The sequence below is a fragment of the Dipteris shenzhenensis genome, chromosome 26, assembly GCF_047967505.1.
Source record: "Dipteris shenzhenensis isolate YYH24624 ecotype China chromosome 26, Dip_SZ_1.0, whole genome shotgun sequence".
Lineage (NCBI taxonomy): Eukaryota > Viridiplantae > Streptophyta > Polypodiopsida > Gleicheniales > Dipteridaceae > Dipteris > Dipteris shenzhenensis.
This window is the reverse complement of record NC_141621.1, coordinates 49,062,130-49,087,453: the sequence shown is the minus strand read 5'-3', so window position 1 is coordinate 49,087,453 and position 25,324 is coordinate 49,062,130.

The window sequence follows — 25,324 nt, the reverse complement described above, 5'->3', positions numbered from 1 at the left end:
CGCTGATGGGACACTCGAGCTTTGATTCTAAGAGTGGAACCATATTAATTGGAAATTAGATTGGAACTTAAAGAATAAAACAATTTAAAAAGTGACATTACAAGTAGGAGTAGACTTATACCGTGCGAGGAGCCACCTCGGCCCAATCAACCATTGCTCCCATTACCTCCTGCTCAATAAACCATGGCTTTGTTCCTATGCAAAATGTGCGTCTCGTCTCTGTGTCTATAGGAAGGCGACCCATCACAGCTTGCTGTGGATCCAATTTACGAGAGTTAGATAAAGTGCATGCAATAGGTAGTAAAACAAATAGAACAATACATTAAATGAGAAGAAGTAGACTTACCACAGTTGCCTCGAATGCCAATCGTCTACCTGCACCAAAGTGCAAAGTACCTACGGCGTCCAGCCGTCTCCCCGCAACCCTCCTCTGACCCTCGAACATTTCGGGATGGTCCCTATTTTGCTTCTTGAAAAACTTCCAATCAGCTTTATCTGCCTAGCTGGGTTTAGCCCTCCCCTTTGCGATGAAATTACGTAAGGTTGATCTATGATTCTTCAAGATCAAACACATGCACTCTCGCATGTAATTCTCATTGAACTCCCAATTTGGGGGGTTAGGGTATTTTGCTTTCAATTCATCGATGACCACCTTCTTCTTTTGGTCATCTTGATACCGCCAATCAGTAGCTATGCTACTCCTGAAGTGGTGGCTCAGCAACCACCTCATGGTGGCCATCACTGCTGCACCCTTTTTATCTTCTATTATCTCTCCATTAGCCGTGATTTGATAGGATAGGTCCTCGACCGAGTAAGGAGGACTCATGGTAGTGGCAGAGTCAGAGTGAGTGGTGTTTATGTGAGCGCTTCCGGAGCGAGAAGTAGCAGTGAAAGTAGGAGAGGGCAAGGGACCTGATTGGTATTGGGTCTCCGGACCAAGTGGAGACCTATAGGGATGTGAGTGTGCTGACTTGTCTACATCTCCCGAGTCAGCACAACATAAGCGACCCCTCATACTCTTCCTTTCCTTATTATGGGCATGCCCAGGTGATGACCTCTCAGTCGAAGGGGCTAGAGGGGATGGCTGGGCAGTAGGTCCAGCCGTCGGTATAGGAGAGGGAATTGATGAGGTCCTCTGGGATAGTAGAGAGAAGAATCTCGCTACCTCCTCATCGGTCATTTGTGCCACAAACTCGTCGGGACTCCCGACAAAGCCATGGGTTGCTAGCAAAGGAGTTACCCAAGGGGTAGTCGCAGTGCTACATCCGAGAGGAGTCAGGCTAGGGGTAGTCATAGGGGTAGGTCCCTGAGTTGTCACCTGAGGGGAATCAAAGTCCTCTAGAGAATAGAGATCATGATGTCTCCTCCTATGAGAGTTTTTGTATTCATCAGACGTACGACGTGATCCCATGTCTAACATAGACAAAAACACGAAAACAAAAAATAAAAAACGAGAGAATACATTGAGAGAGCATATGAGAATACATTGACAGAGCATAAGAGAATACATTGAGAAAGCATAATGCTTATGCTTATGCATAAGCATATGAGCATAAGCATAAGTATAGGCATAGGCATAGGCATATGCTTATGAAAAGAAGAGAAAAAGAGAGGGAAAAAGAAGAGAGGGAAAGGAGAAGGAGAAGGAGAAGGACATGCATAAGCATAGGAGAAGGAGAAGGAGAAGGAGAAGGAGACATATGCTCATGCATAAGCATAAGCATACGAGAAGGAAGAGGGAAAAAGAGCATAAGCATAACAGATAAGAAAGCATATGCTTATGCTTATGCATGAGCATATGAGCATAATAGAAAAAGAGAGAAAGCTTAAGCATAGGCAAATACATATGCTTATGAAAAGAGATTGAAAGAGGGGAAAGAGGGGGGAAAGAGAGAGGAAAAGAGGAAAAGAGGAGAAGGAGAAGGAGAAGGAGACATATGCTCATGCATAAGCATAAGCATAAGAGAAGGAAAAGGGAAAAAGAGCATAAGCATAAGAGAAAAGGAAAGAAAGCATATGCTTATGCTTATGCATGAGCATATGAGCATAAAAGAAGAAGAGAGAAAGCATAAGCTTGTGCTTACGCATGAGCATATGAGCATATGCTCATGCATAAGCATAAGCATAGACAAAGAGGGGAAAAGCGATTGGAAGAGGGGAAAAGAGATTGAAAGAGAGGATGAAAGAGGGGAAAAAGAAGAGGGGAAAAGAGCATAAACATAAGAGAAGGAAGAGAGGAAAAGAGATTGAAAGAGGGGAAAAAGAAGAGAAGGAAAGGAGAATAAGCATAGGCAAAGAGGGGAAAAGAGATCGGAAGAGGGGAAAAGAGATCGGAAGAGGGGAAAAGAGATTGAAAGAGGGGATGAAAGAGGTGAAAAAGAAGAGGGAAAAAGAGCATAAACATAAGAGAAGGAAGAGGGGAAAAGAGATTGAAAGAGGGGGAAAAGAAGAGAAGGAAAGGAGAGAAAAAGAGATTGAAAGAGGGGAAAAAAGAAGAGGGGAAAAAGAAGAGGAGTAAAGGAGGGAAAAAATGATTGAAAGAGGGGGAAAAAGAAGAGGGGAAAAGGGATTGAAAGAGGGGAAAAAGAAGAGATTGAAAGAGGGGAAAAAGAAGAGAAGGAAAGGAGAATAAGCATAGGCAAAGAGGGGAAAAGAGATCGGAAGAGGGGAAAAGAGATTGAAAGAGGGGATGAAAGAGGTGAAAAAGAAGAGGGAAAAAGAGCATAAACATAAGAGAAGGAAGAGGGGAAAAGAGATTGAAAGAGGGGGAAAAGAAGAGAAGGAAAGGAGAGAAAAAGAGATTGAAAGAGGGGAAAAAAGAAGAGGGGAAAAAGAAGAGGAGTAAAGGAGGGAAAAAATGATTGAAAGAGGGGGAAAAAGAAGAGGGGAAAAGGGATTGAAAGAGGGGAAAAAGAAGAGAAGGAAGAGGGGAAGAGAGGGAAAGAAGAGGGAATAGGGGAAGAGAGGGGAAGAGAAGGTTCCTACGCCCATCACTGCAGCTAGCTCCTTAAGCGCTAGCTGCAGGCCAATGCAAATAACAAAAATAACAAAAGGAAAAAAGAGGAAGCACTTTCTTGCCTAGAATAGTCCCGCTCGGTGTTTTGTGGACTGGCCCTACAAAAGAGAGGAAACATACCATTTTTCAAATAACTAGTTAGAGGAAGGAGGAGTTTAGAGAAGCAACTTCTCAAAGGGATTGGATTGAGGAGACAAGCACAAGCCTACAAACAAGGAGAAAGCATAAGCCTACAAACAAGGAGAAAGAGGAGGAAGAGAAATACAAAAAAGAGAAGAGGTGAGTCTTCTTTCTTTCACAAAATTTCGTTTTTTGTCCTTAACCTCTAAAAATCAAGCATGAAAACTAGCACACAACCTTAGCAATACAAGGAGAAACATGCTTCAACACTTACAAACTGAAATCTCACAAAAAACGAGCCTACATTGCTTAAAGAGACTCACCTTCTTGAAAAACTTCTTTTCACACAAGCAAAGAGGGAGAAGGGTGGAGAGGGAGCATAAGTGTTAGGAGAGGGGCTGGGTAGGGGTGAGGAGTGGAGAATAGAGAGAAGGAAAGGGAGGTCGTGAATATAAGGTGGAAGGACAGATTTTTGCTTTTCTTGCAATAGAGATGCTAAAGAAAACATCGCGTGGGATTTTAGGTTTAAGCCCCCAGCGTCGCTATATAGCGATGCTGGTCAGTCACTATATAACGATGCTTATATCCAAAAGCATCACTATATAGTGATGAAATAGAGCAAAGTGTCGCTATATAGCAACGGTTCAAGGAACTTATTGTGAGAAGAGAGAAAAGGAGCTCATGGGTGGCTATTTTTTGGATCTTAATAGATTTCCTTGCAGCTCATGATGTGATTTTAGAAGTGTGCAGATGGAAGGGATGAGTGGAAGCTCATCAGATGATGCGCCAATGCCCGAGAGCACAGAGTGTCTTACAGAGAGGTTGTATTGTCATTGTACTCATTGCAAGCGAGAAGTACGACATCAATGTCGTATTATCATGTGCCACTTATGGAAGTATGGGGAGGAGCCCGAACCAGTACCCACCGTTGGTGTTTGACGTGGTGATGAATCATCGATAAGTCAATGCTATTTGAGTTCGTGGTTAATATTGGATACCATTATGACAAAACCTTGAGACAAGATCTTATATTTACACGAAACCTTGAAACAGGATGAGGAGAGTGACGACGGTGTGCATATACCTTCACACTTTGAGCAAGACTATAGTCTAGAAGATGATGACGAGGGTATGGTGGACATGATGGATTCTATTTTTAGGGGCACCACATCACATGAACATGTGATGTCAGAGTCTAAGGTCAAAATGCAAGAGTATCAACACAGTTGTACGAGGGTGCTAAGATGTCTAAACTATAGGCTTGTCTCTCAATCTTGAATCTACAAGCAAAGTATGGGTGGTTGGATACAAGTGTCTCGGCCTTAATGAGGTTAGCTCCTGTATTAATTTGACTCATTATTTGGATATTGTTTGTTTTGAGAATCATCATGTATGTTTGAGAATCATCATTATTTGAAGCCTTTGTATCCCCACTTTTCTCTCTTTTATCCCACTTTTTCTCTTTTCACTTTCTCTCTTTTTCTCTCTTATCTCCTCTCTTTTTCTCTCTTATCTCCTCTGTTTTCTTCTTTTTCTCCTCTCTTTTCTCCTCTCTTTCCTCTTCTCTTTTCCTCTCTTTTCTCCTCGCTTTCCTCCTATCTTTTCCTCTCTTTCCTCCCACGTGAAGCTTCAATAGCCTACTATTGAGCAAACAAATACACACTTTTGTCACTCTAATTCAAAGAATGCAAGAGTCTGTAAATGTTTGCTCAATGTCAGGTTGTAGGATTCTAAGCTTGCTCAATGTCTTATAGGTATTCTAAGCTATAGGATTAGTGCACCGAATCATCATTATTTGAAGCCTATGTATGTTTGAATTGTGATAGGTTGCTCTAAAAGATGTTACCTGCACCAAATACCATGCCCGCATCAAGAGATGAAGCGAAGAAGATGCTAACAATGGTGGGTATGGATTATGATACCGTTCATGCTTGCCGTAATGACTGTATTCTCTTTCGTCATGAGCATGGAGATTTGGCTAGTTGTCCAAAGTGTGGGGAACAACGATATGGAGATGACTTGCAAGGTGAGCAGATACCGGTAAAGGTCTTGAGACACTTTCCCATCATTGCAAGAATACAACACATGTTTCGATGCAAATCCATAGCGAAGTTGATGACATGGCATGCACCTCATCGGTCCACTGATGACACATTGAGGATTCTCGCAGATTGTGCACCTTGGAAGCACATAGACAATCAGTGGTCGGACTTTGCAAGGGAGCCACACAACTTACATCTTGGGCTCGCCATGGATAGCGTGAATCCTTTCAGGTTACGCTCGACATCTTGGTCGACATGGCCCATAGTCTTGGTGAATTACAATATCCCACCATGGCTAACAATAAAGAAGGGACACCTCATGCTTGCACTACTTGTGCTAGGGAAGTATAAGGCCAAAAATATGGACGTGTACATGGCACGTTTGATAGAGGAGTTACATATCTTATGGAGAGGAGTGCAGGTCTTTGATATTTCCAGAGCTCCTAGACATACCAATGATATTTTGATCATGGTAATCTTGATGTGGACAATGCATGACTACCCAGGATATGGAGAGCGCGCATGTACAAGGTTGTGTCTTTACATGTATAATATAGGATTATGTTTTTATGACTCTCTTTTGCACGCATGTCTTATACTAACACATTCATGCACGCATGCGGGACTTGTTACAAGTGGGTACCATGCTTGTTCTATTTGTGGATCGGGTTTGAAATCGCTTGCACGATACTCCAAACATATGAGGAAAAATGTTTATGAAGATCATGCTCGATACCTTCCGCTGGACCATCTCGCGCGTGGAGGTCAGCTTGATCCACCACCACCATATTTGAAGGCAAGTGACTGGATTCAGGCTTGGAGGGTGAATGGAGAGGAACCTCCTCATGGAATGAAGAGGCTATCGATATTTCAAGAGCTTCCTTATTGGGGTCAGTTACAAATCAATCATCTCTTAGATCCCATGCATATCTCTTTTCAAACACCCACAAGGTACATGCGTTGCTTGAAAGGAGCATTTTCAAAGGACAATAAGCTTAGTGGGCTCAAGTCCCATGATTAGCACAAGGTCTTCCAGGTATTCTAAGCTATAGGATTAGTGTACCGATAATCGTGATGCATTAATGTAATTATGATTATGTTATATTGTTGACATGACTTCTTTGTTGCTTTGATAGTTCATCCTCCTAATTACAATAAAGGGGTGCTTACAAGAAGATGTTAGAAATGCTATATTCAAGATCAGTGGTATTGTGAGTGTATGCTTACTATCAAATCGCATTGATTGCATTTTCTTCAATTTAAGCTGAATAATCTATAGACTGATTGTGAATATATCTTACGTGGACATGTGAAATAGTTGGATATCTCAAAAAGAGATCTCCATATCGAGCATCGAGAAGGCTAGGGTGGAATCCATCGAAGCCGTATGCTTGCTTGAGAAGCACTTTCCCTCGAGCATTATGACAACTCAAGTGCACTTGCTTGTGCACATAGTTGATGAGGTGGCCATTGCAGGTACCGTTCATAGTTGGTGGATGTTTTTTCTCGAGCGGTTTATGAAAACTTTGAAGGGATTTGTAAGAAAAGAGCAAGACCAGAAGCAAGCATGGCAAAGGGATGGCTTTTGCAAGAGTCATTAGTATATATCACAGAGTTTCTTGCATCCACGGATCTTGATATGCCACAAGCTTGGCATAACAATGATGGTAATCGCATCATTGGCAAGGTTCCCCAAGGAAAAGAGATTTAAAGAAAGATGAGTGAAGAGCAAATGGAGAAATTCAATAAGTTTTGTATCCACAATAGCAAGGAGATGCAGAAGTGGATTGAGAGATATGAAGCATCCAAACCAAAAAGAAGAAATGCAAGGACAAGATTCAGAGTAATGTATAGGAAATCGCAACCATATCCATGGGATCTCGCCCTTCTCCCCACTCACATGTCACTTGATTGGCTACAACTGGCTCTACATAAAGCCGAATGCATTGGAGAGACAATAAACGAGCGTGAGCGAGAGTTATCATCTGGATGTATGATGCATGTAAGTTTCTTACCTCTTGATGTATTTACATAATTATTTGTGGCAATATATGCTATAAAATAGATGCATCTTTATTGTTTTAATGATGCTCTTTTATAGTACAAAAAGTACAGTGCATTATGGTCATATGGATGACATTTTCGCATGGAACACATCGATTCAAAGAGAGTCACATATGATTGTGGAGTCATGGCTAACTTCACACAAGATAGCCAAGCAAGTGCTTCGGATATCAATCTTCTCTCCTCAGGCCATCTATCCACCATGTGGTGGACAGCAGGTAGCTCCCTATTCCATGGAGTAGCTACCATTGTGTTGTAGAGAGTAAAAGTTTCAAATCTATCCACCATGTGGTGGACAGCAGGTAGCTCTCTATTCCATGGAGTAGCTACCACTGTGTTGTACTCGATGCTTTCTATCAATTCAGACAATGGATTTTGCAGAGGCATTTGAATGAGATGATTGCGAGTTGCCAAACACATATACTTGAACTTAAGAGTTTGCAATTAAGCTGGAATTATGACTTATACAGCTTAAACACAAAGTGACATCATTGGAAAATTCAATATGATTGAGGGGCCAAGACAGGGCCCCCCCCTTGTCCAGGCTCACTTTATTCTTGAAAATGGAGATACAAGACCAAGGTGCAATGCACCTTCCAAACTAATGAACTCAGTGAAAACCTAGGACCTGAATACAAGACTCAAGAGCATATGTACAAGGTAGACAACAAAAAAGAGGACTCCAAGCTCAGGTTTCAACTCTTGGCTTGCCCAATCCACAAGGAAGAAACCTGCAACAATCACCACTTACATCCAACATTAGAGACAAGCACTAGTTTCTAGAAAGATAGTAGAAACAACATGAAATAGTGCTGTAAATGAGATAAACTTGACAATACAGGCTCCCTTCGTGACTTGACCCTTTTGTAGATGAAGTCCTTGATGCCTCTGAAGCTACCTTGGTTGAGGAGAGTGTGGAAATGGGACTGGAATGAGAACAGCTTAGAAAAACAGCCTATAGGCTAGAGAGAGAAAGCTTTTATGGAGTGATAGCTGTAGAGAGAGAGTGCCAATGCTGATCCCAAGGGAGGAGATGTAAGAGAGGAGCTGCTGCTATTCCAGAGGTGCACAGAAAGGCAGATTTTTGCAAGGGAAATGGGCTGGAACTGTAGAGAGAGAAATTTTACAGTAGAGAGAGAAAGACTGCAGCAGGAGAGAGAAAGGGCTGTGGCTGCTCCAGGTTAGGTGAAGGAGAGAGGCCCTGGGGCCCTCCCCAGACTGCAACAGTCCAAAGAATCAAAGAGCGTGTTCAACACCTTCCAACTCTTACTATTCCTTCCGAGCATGGTACTGTCATCATTGAGACCGATGCTTCAGATGGATTTTGGGGAGCTGTCCTACTTGAGCGCACTCCTGCTCAAGAGTAATCTGTGCCTACCGATCGGGCACCTTTCAAGGCGCTGAATGTAATTATCATTCTATAGAGAAAGAAACACTTGCCGTTAAACGTGCCATTCAGAAGTTAGAACTCTTCATCATCAATAAGGAGTTCATTGTAAGAATAGATAATCAAAATTTCAAGACTTTCTGTACACGTCGCATTGACAAGCAGATTGGTCATGGCCGCGTGGCAAGATGGCAAGAGTTTTTTACCATGTATGATTTTTCTGTGGAATGGAAAAAGGGAAGCACTAATGTCCTACCTGATATGCTGTCACGTGTAGGCGCCCCTTTTTGGCAAGCACGCAATGGCGGTTTACTTTTTCCAACTGGCAATGGGCCCGACAACAGATGACCATCTCCGTGTCATGATGATTAGACACTGTCCATATTGGATAAGACCTTCATCATGACCTTGTACAGCTATTCCGGTGATTAGACACTGCCCGTAGTCCTGGGTAAGACCTTCACCTTTATGTCTTATCTATTGTATAAAATATTCCACTCAGATAGTGCGATACAGCTCATTCCCCACTCAGAAGCCACTCACCCCCTCCTATATTAAGGCTTCTTTGGTTCATTTGTAAGGCAGAGTTTGCCTTCGAGAGCTCTTGTATCCTCAGTTGTTTGCAATACACTTTCAGCTTCCAAGTCTCCTTGCTTTCTTACTTTCGGTTTTGTTCACCTTACTTCCTCATGCCTCTGTCTATTCCCCCATTCTCCATTTCTTACATTTTGGCACGTAGACTTAGAACACCCAAATTTGTATGTCCTAGCTATGGCCTATAATTTTCTTTGTTGAGGTTGTACACACGGACTACATACTTGTGGCTCAAGAAGAGAGACCCTTCTTCCACTTTATACATAGCCCTTCCTTGACCTTATACATGTGTCATAGAATCTCCTACCAAATCGTAGCTCTTAGAAGACACATACATACTCCTAATTTAACGCACAAATGCAACTTGGTTTAATTGAAATGCCTATGAAGTTTATGAGGGGCAAGGAGAAAACACACCATATCTTGAGAACCTGCAAGTGGTTCTTGTGCAGGAGGAGTACCAACGTAAGTATAAGGAGGAGATGGATAAAGTTGACATCTCATCCCTGGCACTAGAGGAGTGTGAGAAGATAAAAGACAAAGCATTGGAGAAGGTTGAAGACAAGGTGAAGGCTAAAGGATATAAGATGCATTCCATTGCCAACCTAGCCAATGAGATACTTGAGATAGTGGGACAAAGTACATATGATTGTTCAAGGGAGGTTATGATAGAGTACTTTATTATCCAATGGAGCTTATGATAGATCATTTATTGTTGTGGAATGATGTCTGTGGGTTGTAAAATGTGTTTATTTTTTAATTGTAGCATTCCTTCTTACCCAGAACAAAAAGTGCTCAAGAAGTGGGATGAAGAATACATGCTTGCGCTAGTGGGCTAAAGGAGTTATTCTTGTTTAAGGGAGCTTGACATATTATTTTATTATTTTGGAATAATTTTTGGGGGATATAAAATTTGTTTCTTTTATTATGCAACATTCGTTTACATACATGAAATGCCTTGACATGCCTTTGTCTCCTAGGGAAATTGGGACACAAAATGATCATCAATGTTCATGTCATTAAACTTCTTATAATTCATTTTATGATTATCAAGTTAAGTCAGTCACACAGTTACTTGTAGCTATTTCAGGTTGAAAGAGAATAACTTTCATGAAATGAACTTCAAATTTTTACAGCAATTAAGAGTTTGGTCAATTGCAATAGAAATAAAACAAATAAACTTTAGATTATCAATAGAAGAAGTCCATTTCATAAAAAGTTGGAATACAATGGAAAGTTGAGCTAGCAAGCTTCTCATTACATAATGGCTTGCACCTCCTCCACTTTTGGTGTGATATATGCAGCGACCATATCAAACATGTTGATGAGGAAATGACCTTTGACTTTTTTGTTGAAGAGATAGGACTTCAACAAGTGAGGATTGTCTTGGAGCAAATCTACAAAAGGACAAGGCAATTGCAACACCTTGTTAACTATGCTGTCTTTCAAGGTAACCTCAACTGATGCTCCTTCAGTACTTTTAACAATAGCTTTGATTTTGGGGACTTTAATAAGGGAAGCTGTCTTGTTGCATGCTAAGCAAAACACCTTTTCATGTTCTCTTGATAATTTATTTTCTTTGCAAAGAGAACATGCTGCCTCATACAAAGCAACATTCACACCAGTAACTGAAAGGGTTCCAAGGACCTGAAAACATATCAAAATTGTCAGCAAAAAATATTCCTAGACACATGCTAATAAATTCATCAATTTGCAATATTTAAAATAAACTTGAACCTGGTTTCCATAGCCAATATGCTATATATGTGTTATAAAAACCCTTTGAAGGAAAATTGTGAGGTCTGGGTCTTTAATTGGTGCAATAATCATGATGTCCAACATGTTCAAAGCAATGGGTTGCATGTTCTTCTTGCAATCCACATTGTGAGGAACAAATTGAGCTTCACCAAATACTTTGAATCTCTCTGCTACCTTAATGTAGTCAGCTCGTCTATTGGTCCAAAATGTGAGTTGGCAGACTATACACAGGTATCAATTAAGAAATATTTATCAATAGAAAGCTATGTAGTAGAAATGATTGTGTGAAAAATTGAAGGTAAAAATAACTTACTGTGATGAGGTTATTAGGATACTCCCCATCCCCCACAATAACCTCTTCACATTGCTTGTAGGATGTACCAAGCTTGATTATTGTGATAGCCAATGTAGCTAAGGGTAGTTGGTTCCCTTCGCCTTTGTTGATTAATTTTTTGCATTTCTCCTTGTATTCAGATATGGTTTGTTTTGGATATATTTTGAAAACAACACTGAATGGAGGAATGCGTTCAATACGAGTTGCAGGATCAAAAGCTATGCTATAATTTATAGTACCACCATCATTTCTAGGATTCGTTGTGCAAAAAGAGAAGTTGGTCACACTTGGATACAATCTCCAATATTCAAAAATTTGATGAAATCAGTGTAATAAAGCTCCTCTATGTGTAAGGTTATACACCCTACACCCTTTCTATCTACAAGCTCAACTTTCAAGCATTTTGGATAGTTAACATTGGCTAGCATGAATGTGCCATATTTGTTGAGAACTTTTCCATCAAATATGGCATTCTTTATTGTCAAGTCAATGTAAGGGACTAGAACAACATCCACAATAGGTCCATTATTTTCCTCTTCCACCCAATTCTCTACTTCATACAAAGCAAGAAATGGCACAGTATCAACAGAAGGGTGAGAAGAAGAAGGCTCTTCTTTCGCAGTGACAACCCTAGGCTTCTTTTCTATAGAATTAGGAGACTCAAACAGAGATCTTTTAATAGGACTCTTGTTATAAGGTAGAGGAGGAGGAGATGAAGCTAGCAATGAAGCAACCCCATTGACAACGATGGGCTAGCAACATGACTATTTAAAGGAGAGCATTCTGGAGTCACAACATTTTTCCTCTTTGAATCTGAGACAATGAAGACATCTGTTCAAAAAAAATTACAGGTACATCAGAAACTTCAATACCTGTCTTTAAAATAGTAATTCTATGCAGAGTACACTTTCACTTATTGTTGTATGCTTTACTAAAAAAGTATGCAATTGTTACTCAATAATAAATTGTCATTGTTTGCTACTGTCACTCAGTATTCTATAAATATATATTATTTATTCATGATATAGTGTTATTAAACGCAAACTATCTACAACTAGCAATTCTATGATTTATCTACGTATTGAACTACACATTTTTCTCAGTAGCAAACAATTACAAATGTCATTAAAACTACAATTTACTAAATTGAATAGCCATTCTATGTTAGCTTCTCAAATATTTTATATTTTCAAATTTGCTGCAGCTAACATTCTCCTATTTAACAAAAAAAAGAAGTTTGATTACTCTAGTTTAAAAAAAAGACTTTATTTAAAATACATTACTTAACTTAGATATATATTTCGAGCATCCGGGATGATGACTGGCCGAAAACTTTCCTAGTAGCAGTCGCTACTCGGGGAGACCACCAACTGCTCGTCCACCGTGGCAGCTACTTGGCCATTAATTAGAGGGGCATCATGTTATGCTATTTGGATTAGCCACAATCAGCTGGCATTTGGTGCTAACCTTGCAAGGGAACAGTGTGCCCCAATGATCCTCTGCCTACTCTCGTCCTTCCTTGCTGATTCGGTCCATATCAAAGCCAGCACTGACTTGGCGACTTTAGCATGTATGGAGGATATTAGAACAGCACTAGTTAGCTGTGTGGTCTTAGGTTAGTGGTAGTTATGGCTAGCCCCTTGTTGGCCACATTTTTGTTAGGGGTCCTGACCCCCCCTTCTATTCAGCAATAAAATAAAATACAAGTTGTACACTGTAATTTTCTGTATTCTATCCAACAGAGATGAAATATAACATTTTGTTTGTTGGAACTTTAAAAGAATTGCAATATAATTAAATACATTCACTACTACACACAAACCCTATTGCAACGCTTAAGTACCGATGTTTAGCATTCATGGGGTGCTAATCATCGGTGTTAGAAGCGGGCTTCATTAAGGGTCGCTATATAGTGACTTTAGGAAAACGCCGCTATATAGCGACATTTGCCTAAAGTCGCTATATAGCAACCCTTATCAGATTGGTAATGGTCGTTATATAGCGACATTGAGACAGTTTCCTATAGCGATGTTCTACAGAGAGTTTTTTTTCCCATACCGACCTTAAAAGATAGTTTTTCCCAATGATAAAATTTTTTTAATTTTCATACATGTTTGATCCTTTGAGAGAATAAAAGTACAAAAGCATGTACATCAAGCCTTTGAAGCTCATATATTCATGTCCAAGTTTGAGATTTAAAAAATCAATGAAGAGCATTTACGTCAACGGCTTCATCCTGAGCCAAGCCTAACGTGCCAAACAAGTCTATCTCTAACTCTATACCGAGTTGATCTCCTATATCATCATCGTAATCTAGCATCGTACATTCACCTAAGAGTACTTGATCATCTTCTTCAATAAAGTGTGGTGATTCTTGATGATCGTCATCTTCTTCCTCAATATCGTGATCTCCATCTTCCTCTCGTATGATGTCATTATGCGCATCTTCCTCTTGGCTCATATTGTGATCTTCATCTTCTTCGCTAGATCCATCTAAATCAATTGGATCCAGCATTGGTAGTGGCATCTCCATATCCACATCTCTATCTTCAAAAATTTGCTTACTTCATGGTGCAACTTGGATCACGTACCATCATCTTGGATCAGAATGATCCGGATGAAAAACCACCTATATTGAAGATGGTTGTGGGAGGGCCTGGTAAGTAGCATTTTTTGGGAAGGTAGCCAACCCCCATATCTTCGCTACTACCATACACTGTGTTGTAGTTAATTATAATGTGCTAGTGGTAGCTATGTTATAGCTACCAATTTGTGTGTGGCAACAACTGCCAGCAGCAGATTGCTAAGTACCTGCCACCTACTATGTGGAATTCAACATTTGTGGTATGGCTTGGTAAGGATTATTTGGTGGGAATGTCGCGACCCTCCCGTGCTTGACAGCTACTATAAAAATGGAAAGGCCTATTAGGTAGCACATGCCAGATAATTAGATAGCTACAACTTCACGGGCATGCACCTTGCACCTCATAGGTATAAAGGTACAACAGACATAATTAGAGCATGCAGGATACAAAACACAAATTCAAGTTGGATGATTTGTGAACATACCCTGATGAAAGCTTTCGTACGATGCGTCACAACTATCAAAGAGCACCAATAACCGTATCTTTGGTGTAATTATCTAGCCGCATTATTTGTCCATATAGTGGTCCGAGCTGGCAACAAGGTGTGCAAAATAGTACATGTGGTATGCATGCTTGCATGGAAGCAAGAACATGCCTAATGCTTCGGCATTATACATCAGCAATCCACAAGCTATACAAATATAACATGAATCAGATGTGTAAGCATTAGCAGATGGCACCTTAGGTGGTGGAACACTCAACAAAATAGGACTTTTGTTCCCTCGCATGTTTTTTACAAACTCCATCTGGGCTTCTGCACACATTACTGTCATGTTCTTTCAAGTCAAACTCTGCTTGACACCTGGCCACAGCATCAACAGAATTTGTGTCTACCAAAGAACGGTCAAGTGTCTCAATGGTCAATGTCAACTGCCCGATTGTTTGCTTCAGTTGGTCCATCTTGATTACATCAACTATCATAGCACTCTCCTCCACTTGCAAGGCAGCCTTAGCAGTCTCCAGTTGTGCCATAAAATTATCTACCAGTGCTCTCGCACCCTCATCACGATGCATATCTGCCTTGTATGCCTCAACTGACTTCATCACCTCATTTCATTCTAATAGTGCTGAGGAATGCATTTTGGAAACTTGGACCAGCACATTATCCAAGTCTGCAAGACGTAGGGTAGCAAAATTTTTCTTCTCTGACCTTTGGAAATCTGATGAGGTGGGTGTATCCCCTACCTCAACTGGCATACCCTTCATTCAACGAGAGTTAGGAGATGCCTCCACAGAGTGGAAAGCTACCCACCTCTGTCGCTTCAACATCAACTTTCCAGGTTCCATATTTGCAAGTACGCTCTGAGAGTTCAACTAGCCCGTTTAGATGTTCAAACAGAAACCCCCTTGCAAATGATTTCGTGACCTCCAAACCATAATTCCCAGGAGGTTCTTGGTACACATACGTAAATAAAGTATAGAATATTGCCCAAAACTCTGGCCTCACAATCCTGCACTTAACCTTGGCACCTCTCTTGGGCACAACGTCAAAACAGACCAACCAATCTTGCATAGTGAAATCATCCTTGCCAAGGAGTCATGCATCTTGGCCACTGTCGCAGAGGTTGTGTACCTCATGCGCTTGGGTTTTACTCGTGCAGAATAGTTTTTTCCTCTCGAAAGCCACATACGAAGGATGCCACCAATTCATCTGCTCAAACACACAGTGGGAGAAGAAGGCATGCTGTGAGAAGGTGCATGCATTTTCTCTGAAAGAAAGATGCTATCATGCACGAAGAAAATCGATGAACTTGCAACCCAAATTTGAAACCTCACCAGAGTCACTGGACTGTCAACCTCAGGCACTCTTGATGGTGTTCCTTCCTTTTTGTTGTGCGGAGTAAAAGTTGAATGTGGACTATCAGCCTTGGGCAACCTCGATGGTTTCCTTTCTTTTTTTTCACGGAGGAGAAGGTGACGGTGAAGCTAAAGATGAAGAGGGAGATGCTACCTTCCGTTTTCCTCTCCTTGCTTTCTTTGGAGAGGCAAAGCGGATGGGGGGGAAACCTCCTTCCCGCACGTCTTCATTCTGCCTTGGCTGTGTGCAACTTCTGCGAGCCCCCACAATAGGATGTTCAGTAGGGAATAAGACTAAAACTGGCAACCAGCATTGAATCCTAGAGTAGTTTTCAAATTAAGATGAACTACTAGTCACTAAGTGTGATAACAAGCCATCCTTGCAACCCCCACAAAAAGTGATAGCTAGTGTACCACATAATCATGCATACACCCACAAGCTAGATGTTAAATATTGTGCAAAGTTAGGTAAACTACTCTCTATTCACCCTTCTGATACTTTTAGTAACCTATAGAAGGGCTTTCTAAGACTATTACATTAAGTCAAAATGTTATGGTTACCTCATGGTTTTGGAGGCAATTCTTGAAACTTTAACATCGAGTGCCGTTTGCTGATGACCCAACAAAGATGTACAACCAATTGGTCTTTGATGTTTTTACAGCCTATTGCCCTTGATATAGGCTATCTTCACTAACTTTTCTGTTTATTATGATGAGGATGGACTCACCCTCCATTGAGGCCAAATCAGAGGATTAAGTCCTCTACAAAGATTAATCGCCTCATGTGTACTTTCATCTTGAAATTTGTTGAAGTACTGCCTTTGACTTCTACTAGAACCACATCCATTTTCTTGGGTTCAATAACCTTGCTTCATCAACCGCTTTTGGCCACATCCTCGTATGGTGGTTCAACAGATGGCTTCAATCCCAACACATGCAACACATCATGTATCATCCATGATGGAGGAATCCCTACTGTATTAGGACCTCATAGATCTTCTTGATGATAGGAAAGGGTTCGAAACTATGGAGAGACAAAATTGGGCATCTCAAAAGGGTCCGAAGTTGTGGAGACAAAATTGTTCATCCCTCCCTATTTGCTTCATTATCAAAAGAAGAACCATGTCACCTTCCTTGTAGTACACTTTCCTTCCGAATTTGTTTGGCATGACTAGTGTAGGCCCTTTGGCACCTCTGCTATTTGCAGTTGTAACTGAGCCACTACTTTGCCAAGTGGATTACTTTCAAAGTAGTGGGTATATTAGAGGTGTTCCTTTACCTAATGGTTCTGTGTACTGCACATGGTTCTTTGCAGATGATAATACAAGTATTTTAGCTGGCATTGAAAAGAATTTGAGAAGATTTCTAGTAGTTTTCCAAGAGTTTGCATTGCTCTCTTATTCTCAGATTAATCAAGACAAGACTACTGCATTGTCACGAGGTTGGGGTGAGCTACAAGAATGGTTAGGACATTCCCTTTTAAGTGGATTGAGGCTCGAGAGACTATTAGATATTTGGTATTCTCAATTGGCTTTGTAGTTTCAATGAAAGTTAAAGTTCAGTGGGCTACTAATAAGTTTTAGAGGAAATTGAGTAAATGGGATGATTCCAAGCATTCAATTGTTGGAAGGATTGTGGTTCCCAAACATGTGCTTTCATCATCAGTAGATGTTTATGTGCTTCAATTTTAGTAGATGTTTATGTGCTTTAATTTTTCCTTTCTCTGCTAACGTGTTGAAGAAGCAAGATAAGATGCTAAGAGATTTTATATGGATAACACAATGGCATGCTTTTGATTGGAGGTTGGTTATTGCTAATAAAAGCGAGGAAGGAACTTGTTTAGATGGGATGGGATCAAATGCAAGAGATTGTGCACTAAATGTCTTTTGAAGTTGGGTTGTGAACAACCATGGGCAATGCTTGCAAGGTATTGGATAGCCATTAATGGACCTCAAGGTATAATAGGCCTTTTGCAAGACACAGTGGGTTTACAAGCTTTCTCTTAAGATCACACAGTCAGAGCTTATGAAACTGATTACTTTTTGGAAAGGATTTACTGCTAGAGTATCGTGGGCTAGTAATTCTTCCTTTCAATGGGGTATTGCTCTTTCAAGGTCATTGTGGTCATTGGGTTGGGCTTTTGAAGAGGATTTAACCCTCTGATGGCCGCTGCTAGACAAGTTAAAGGCTTGAGTATTAAGGAACTGGTTTCTTTTAGAAGTATATGGGATCTTGGAGGAGGAAAGTGGTCAATTGGTGAGCTGATGTAGATTATGTTTGGCCTGACAAGACGTCAAGTAAGAATCATGCATTCTAGCATGGAATAGAGATGATTGGCCTTCAAAAATTCTTTTGATTGAAAGAAGGGATTTCAAAGGGTTTGTTAATGCTATTGGTAAGTCTCTTTAGAGATGTTCCTTGAAGGATTTTGATGGCTCACATGGACCTTGTATTGCATTGATGGCCCATCAAAAATGGATTGATAAGACCCCTAAGGATAGATGTGGGACCTGGCAGAGAAGGCTCAGATTAGTGTGGTCAACCACTCGTATGTATAAATACAAATTACTGTGGAAGATTCTTGTGGCAAAATTGCTAGTGAGCATAAGGATTGCCAAATGGAATCCACGGGTGTCACCTAGGTATATCTACTGCAAAGTTTGTAGAGAGACTAACTTTTATATGCTATGAGACTGTGTTGGAATCAGACTTGTCTGGAGGAGAACTACGGCTTGGTTTGGTAAGACGCAATTGGCATTCCTTTTGAGATGGAAAGTGGCTTTGCTGGGGGAGATAAAGACTCTCCGAATGATGCTTTATGGGAGGTGTGGCAAGTAGTGAGTACTTTTTATATTGTACATAGAATCTCATAATAGTTTGATTTTTCAAGAGAGTAGGAGTAAATGGTGATTGGTTGGAATAGAGATCTTGAAGATTCTCTTAGAACACCTTTTTGGAGCTTAAGGGTAGATGTGAGTTTTTTTGGATTGTTCATTTGAAGGCTGCTAGTTGTCAAGAGATGTTGTAAGATACCTCAATTTTGAGGTTAGCCTTTTATAACCAAGTAGTAAAGTCCTTTTCTTCATGCTCGTTTTATTTAAAAAGGCATAAGAATCCCCAACCAAGCTTCACAAAGCATGCTACAATCTCCGCTTTCACAAGGCATCCTTAGAATCTCCACTACATCCAAATGCAGTTCCACACATCACTTTACCACCACTAGAGATTGTATAAAAGAAAACACTAGGTAGCATTTGCTACTTGCGATTATGTGCACTAATCATAGATACCCTAAGCAAAGAATGGACCACGACTTAGAAAACACTATTGCTTGCCTCTCAACTCAACACATATTGTCCCATGATAGGATGATCCACTTTTAATCCCTAGCTACAACACCTAGCTAGGGAGAGGTTACTTTTTCCCCCGATTTTTTAACCAATTTCGATTTAGATAGCTTCAATCACGCCAATAAAGGTTCCAAAATTATTTGGAGAATGCCCAAAAATTACTACCACAAAGATCTAAGTGCCTTTGATAACCATGTCATTTTATTTGCTATGTGAAAATCAATGTGGCATGGACTAAGAATACCATGATTGGACTAGTCAATTCATAAACCAACCAAGACAATTCAAGCATGCAAATTCAACAATACAATTTGAGAATCACACATATAGTGCACATGCCTTATAGTATCATGACGTTAAGGTTTCCTGAAGAAGCCAATGTCACAAATTATCATGATCATGGTCAAGATCACATAAAGAAGACGCCCATAATTGCATGAGGTAAGTGATTTAGACCAACAAGAAGAAAGAAATGTGTCTTACAAGGGAAAATATGGAATCCATTCATGACAAGGGCAATTAGTAATGGTTATAAACTAGTGGGTGAGAATATTATTGGAGGATCATTTCATTTCCATAGTTCTTAAACATTCAAACAGAGTTCCGAACTTCATTCTTATATGGATCTTTGAATATAGAATCAAGATCCAAAGTTAGACTTTAAAGTGCCCGTTATAGATATATTTCAACATTCCAAGGAAGGGAGCAATGGGTTATGCTATACCTATCTTTCTCCCCTTCACTCCATATGAATGCTCTATTGAACACGGACCAAGTATTGAGTATATTATTCATGATCCTTCTTTGAATAATTGATGCAAAATCCCTATTAATTTTTCTCCATCTTCACGAACTAAGAAATGGAACTTAGCTTTGATTGAAAAAACCTCCTACTCTATATTTTGAAATATTAACCTATGCCCAAAAATTGCATTCCCCCCTTGGGCGCATGTTGTGTACCCCCCCCTTTTGTGTGCATGCCGTGTACCCCCCATCCCCCATGTCCCCCCCAACCCGATGTCCCCCGATCCCCCCTCCTTAAGCGCATGTCGCGTACCCCCCCTTTGCGCGCATGTTGCGTAACCCCTCCCCTCTCCCCCATGCCCCCCCTTGCGCACATGCCGCGTACCTCCCTCCTCCTCCTCCCTTCCCCAACACCCCCCCACTTTGCACGCATGTCGCATATCCCTCCCACCCCCCCTCTTGCACGCATGTTATTTACCCCCACCCCCCCTTGCACGCATGTCGTGTACCCCACCCCCCCATGCCCCCTCCCCAACACCCCCCCCTTTGCGAGCATGTCGCGTACCCCCCCAACACACACACACCCCTTGCACGCATGTCGCGTACCCCCCCATGCCCCCTCCCCAACACCCCCCCTTTGCACGCATGTCACATGCCCCCCCACCCCCCCTTCCACGCATGTCACGTACCACCCCTTGCGTGCTTGTCCCTTCCCCCCCTTGTGCGGAGGTCATTACCCCCTCCCATATCCCCCTCTTGCGCACATGTCGCATACCCCCCCTCCCTAACACCTGCCCCCTTTGCGCGCATGATGCATACCTCCCATGCCCCCTCCCCAACACCCACCCTCTTGCGTGCATGTTGCATACTCCCCCACCTTCCCCAACACCCCTCCCTTTGCACGCATGTCACGTACCCCCCCCCCTTCCCCAACACCCCCCCCTTGCGCGCATGTCACGACCGGTTAGGGACCCACCTCATCAAGTCTCTAGTTGGGATCCTAGGGTGCCCTTAAAGTTCAAGAAATAAATTTTGCGTGTATATACGTGTGTGCGCACACGCGCTTGTCTATGTGTACATATGTATATTTGGGTATCACATGACATGTGCACACATGCGCTAGTGTACGTATGCTCATGTAAGTATACACTTGCACACCTATAGGTCTATGCATATATGTGTGCGCATGCGCGCGTGTGCCTATGTGTGCACACGTCATTGGATGTTTATACACATGCACATGTGTACCCTTAATTCTTTGGCCATGTTTGAGTGCGTATGCCTCTATCTACATGTGCATGTGGTCTTGTCTGTGTGTATGCATGTATATGTAGATCTGTGTTTGTGCTCACCCACATAAACACAAACATCCAACATAGAGAGACATATGTACAAAAACACCACATAGAGAGACACATATACTCACTCACACATGCCTAGAGAATCAACATACACCCATGTAGACACACCCTCACATGTGTGCACATACATGCCAAGTAAACAAACATACATGTCCACACAAAAACACACGACCTTGAGCATGTGCATACTTTTTTGTGTGTAAGTGATGTCAACGTATGTGTGTATCTCTATTCGTGTGTATTACCATCGCCAAAGCTCCCTTTTTCTTCTTCCTTTCGATCTTCGCAATTCCCATCTCCACCTCCAAATCACTATATTTGTAAAGTATTACCATCGCCAAAGCTCCCTTTTTCTTCTTCCTTTCGATCTTCGCAATTCCCATCTCCACCTCCAAATCACTATATTTGTAAAGTATTACCATCGCCAAAGCTCCCTTTTTCTTCTTCCTTTCGATCTTCGCAATTCCCATCTCCACCTCCAAATCACTATATTTGTAAATCTCCATTTCTATCATTCCACCTCACACCCTATGATTTGCATCTTCCTAAGTCCTCCCCCTGCTTGAAATTCCCATTGTAATCTCCATCACTCCAGCTCCATCCCTGTAGCTCCATCTCTCGTAAGTAATAGCTAGAAGAGGTGCCAACAAAATAGTATGACAAAGGAGCTAGTAGTAGTAGCAAGAGGAGAAATGATAGTACCAACTTTGAGGCAATCTCCATTCTCATATACTTCCTCCATGCCCTCTAAACCTAAGCTTGATCCTTCTCTTGATTCCTCTCCTTACCCTCCCCACCAACCCCTCATTTTCATGATCAGTGGCATCATTGGCAAATTTGTTATATCCCTCAATCCTTCCTTTCTCCTTGTTGTTGGCCTTTTTAGTTCTTGAAATTAGTGTGGTTAGCGATGCTCCAAAGGAGACCTATATACATTCATAGAACAAAGGCTAAAATAGAAGAAACTCACCTCTAAATGTGACTTCGAGACTTCGATGGCTTCTACATCTAAGTCTTCCAAGTCACTCTATCGAGATTCAAAAGAAAATGTATTGGCATTGGCTACATTGTACTATGCACTTGCAATTGACGGAGGTGGATGTGGGCAATTGGCCAAGGCAAGGAGAGATTGCAAGGAGGCGGTGCCACATGGCACTATCCTCTTACTGCCATGTGTCACCTCACAAATAAGGAGATGTAAAAGGGGAGGGGTGAGAATAATGTGGAGGAGCATACATTGTAGCTTGGAGATTTGTAGGTATACTAATAATTGTAGTCCTACCAAAACAAAGTAAGAGGTTGAGATTTGTGGGAAAAGGTGTCATCAATCAAATCTACAGAATCTAGTCTTGTAAGCACCTTGGATTGACACGGGAAAGTTTCCATTGGAATGAAGCTTCAAGGAATGGCCAAATACTTGTAGAAAGAGAGAAAAGTCATCTGCATAACAAACGTGGGTTGCTCGGGCCAAGTAGCTTCAAGACTAAGTAACCAAATCTTTGTAGTAGCGCAACCAAACTTGTGTGCATGAGAAATAGAAGGTTTTCGGCACCTCTGCCAAGGTAAAGAGATGCTCAATTATAGACATAAGTAGATGGGCAAAGAAGGGAGTTTTGGAGGTAGCTAGAGGTGTAAAAACAGCTATCGGCAACAAAGGTAGGTTTGGACCAGGGCAAAAATGGTTATAGGCCTTTGGGCACAATTACATTTGCAATCAAAGAGGAAGTAAGGAGAAGAGAGCTCTTGAGGCAAAATGATAACTACAAAGAGAAAACGGTAGCAAGAGGGAGATTTGGGGGAGTTATGTTGAGGCAAGCAGATCTTCCACTATGAATGATGAATCTACTAAAACTATCTACAAGTATGCAAGGATTTATGCACTCCGAGAGAGGCAATTGTGAAGCAAGCTATGAATGCATACCCACCTTAACCTTGCTCACCACAATACTCTCCTTCCAATTGCCAATATCATTGCTATTACACCATCGCCCTCTATGGCAACTGGCCTCGACCCCCTCTATGGCTCTATGGCACACCTACCCTTGAGTCCCTCACCATCCTCCCCAACATGGAATCCCTACACTTCTCCGCTCACTTGCATCCCCACCATGGCTACTATTGACCTTGTATTGCCATGAAGGAAAGCGACACTCAATCTACCATGTCCAACCAAATGGCCTTGCTACTCGATTGAGAGATGTTCAATTGCATAATTATTTGAAGGGATGATGAATTTAGAACGGGAGGAGGATTAGAGTCATCCCCAAGAATGCAATTATGTTCATGCAACTGGAAAAGCAAACTGTAATAGAGTAATAGAGAATCTTTACCTATTTCTCTAGCCTATGGATATATGCTGTTCATCTATAGGCATTTAATGATCTGAAGACAATGGAATCCATGGTGCCTTTCTTGAGTTAGTCTCATTGATCCCAACAAGTCCCCATAGGGAATGTCTCAATGTGAAGATTCAGCAGCACAAAGAATAGCAACTGTCAGCTTCCCAAACCAGTGGCAAGCTGAACTCTTCTCGACTTAAGTCTTAAGGACAACAAATGCAATGTGTAACATGTCTCAGATTGCTTTCATGCAGATTTTGGACAGAAATCATGTGTAGATTTTTTAGCTAATGTTGCAGGACCTGCTTCTAACTACATTTAGCATTTCTCTCCTCATCCAGCAACCACCCAGTAGCGAATTTTGTTGCCTACAATAGCTGTGCCTTTGCTTGCTAGTCATCCACGGTTAAATACAACTTGCTGAAACAGCTTATGCAAAAGGGATGGAAATCTCGTCAATCAAGTAAATAAGACCCATGAACTGTACTGCCACTGTCGCACTGCTCTCCTCAATTATTTCTCCAATACCCTTTACTATAGCAGCTAGTTACGATTGTACATGCTCGTTCTTGCAATATTGAAGAAGAGGGCAAGCAAGCAAGTAGGACACACATTGGCTACTAAAGAAGTACAGAATTACTAGACTTACTAATGATTGTTTGATGGACGCAATGCAACTCGGGAGTCTTCCACTCCTTGCAATATCCTGAACTTATTTATCCATGCTAAGGTTCTCATGATACTTTGGAATTGCAGTAAGAGATCAAACGTTAAATCCAGAGCATCTTTACATTCTCAAATTTGTGTGAGGAATTAGGAAGAAAATCAAATGTGAAATTGCAGTGCAAAGCATTAGTATCCAAGAGCTCATCAATGATTTGTGTGATGCTTTCATATCCTGTTATCAGATTGCTCAGGAACTTAAAACAGATCTGAGGGCTTCTACTATTGCTGATAACCATCTCTTCCTGCAAAGCTGAAGCTTTCGCATCTTAACTTGTGGCAGAACAACATAGTTGACTGCAACCATCTGGAATTGGCTGCATCCCTATGGATCTGGGGATGCGTTCAAACTTGTAGAGAACATAGTGATGATTGGCCTTTGGTTTCGGGCATTGAGAAACTGCATAGGAGTTCCACTACATTGCAATAGGCAAGTAAGATCTAAGACGCAACTATGGCTAAGGATCTGCACCGACAATGGCATAGACAGATGGCATGGCAAGAAGATCTCGGTGGTGGGGATGACAGCCAAGTTGGTGAAGAAAAAGGTGCAAGCATTGAGGGCAAAGAAGGCGACGGAGAGCTTGGATCTACCAGTAGGACTAAGGATGGTGATGGCGAATATGAAGAAGGCGGCTTGGAGCTATATGGAAAAGCGTCAGAAGAGATCGATCATCTAGACAGTAGCCAATTAGCGAGGGACGATGGTGGATGCTATCCCGCGAGAGAGGTCCTGTGCGCAAAAAAGGAATAGGTACTTACATAGAGGAGAAGGGCCATATGAATACCAAGTGGTGCTACCCTTGAGCCACACGTCAATCTTAAGAATAAGATATATAAGAAGATTGTCTATATATATCTATATACGTAATGTAGTATGTACTTGAATAAAAATGGACGGGCCTACACTCATACCCTACCCAAGGCAAGACTAAAGAGACAGGCAGCCTGACGCCTTTGTCAACCTCATCCCAACCTACAAATTTGAGCAACCACTATCAAAAACCTCTACGTGGCATAACTATACCACATCAGGGAGTCTCTTATTCA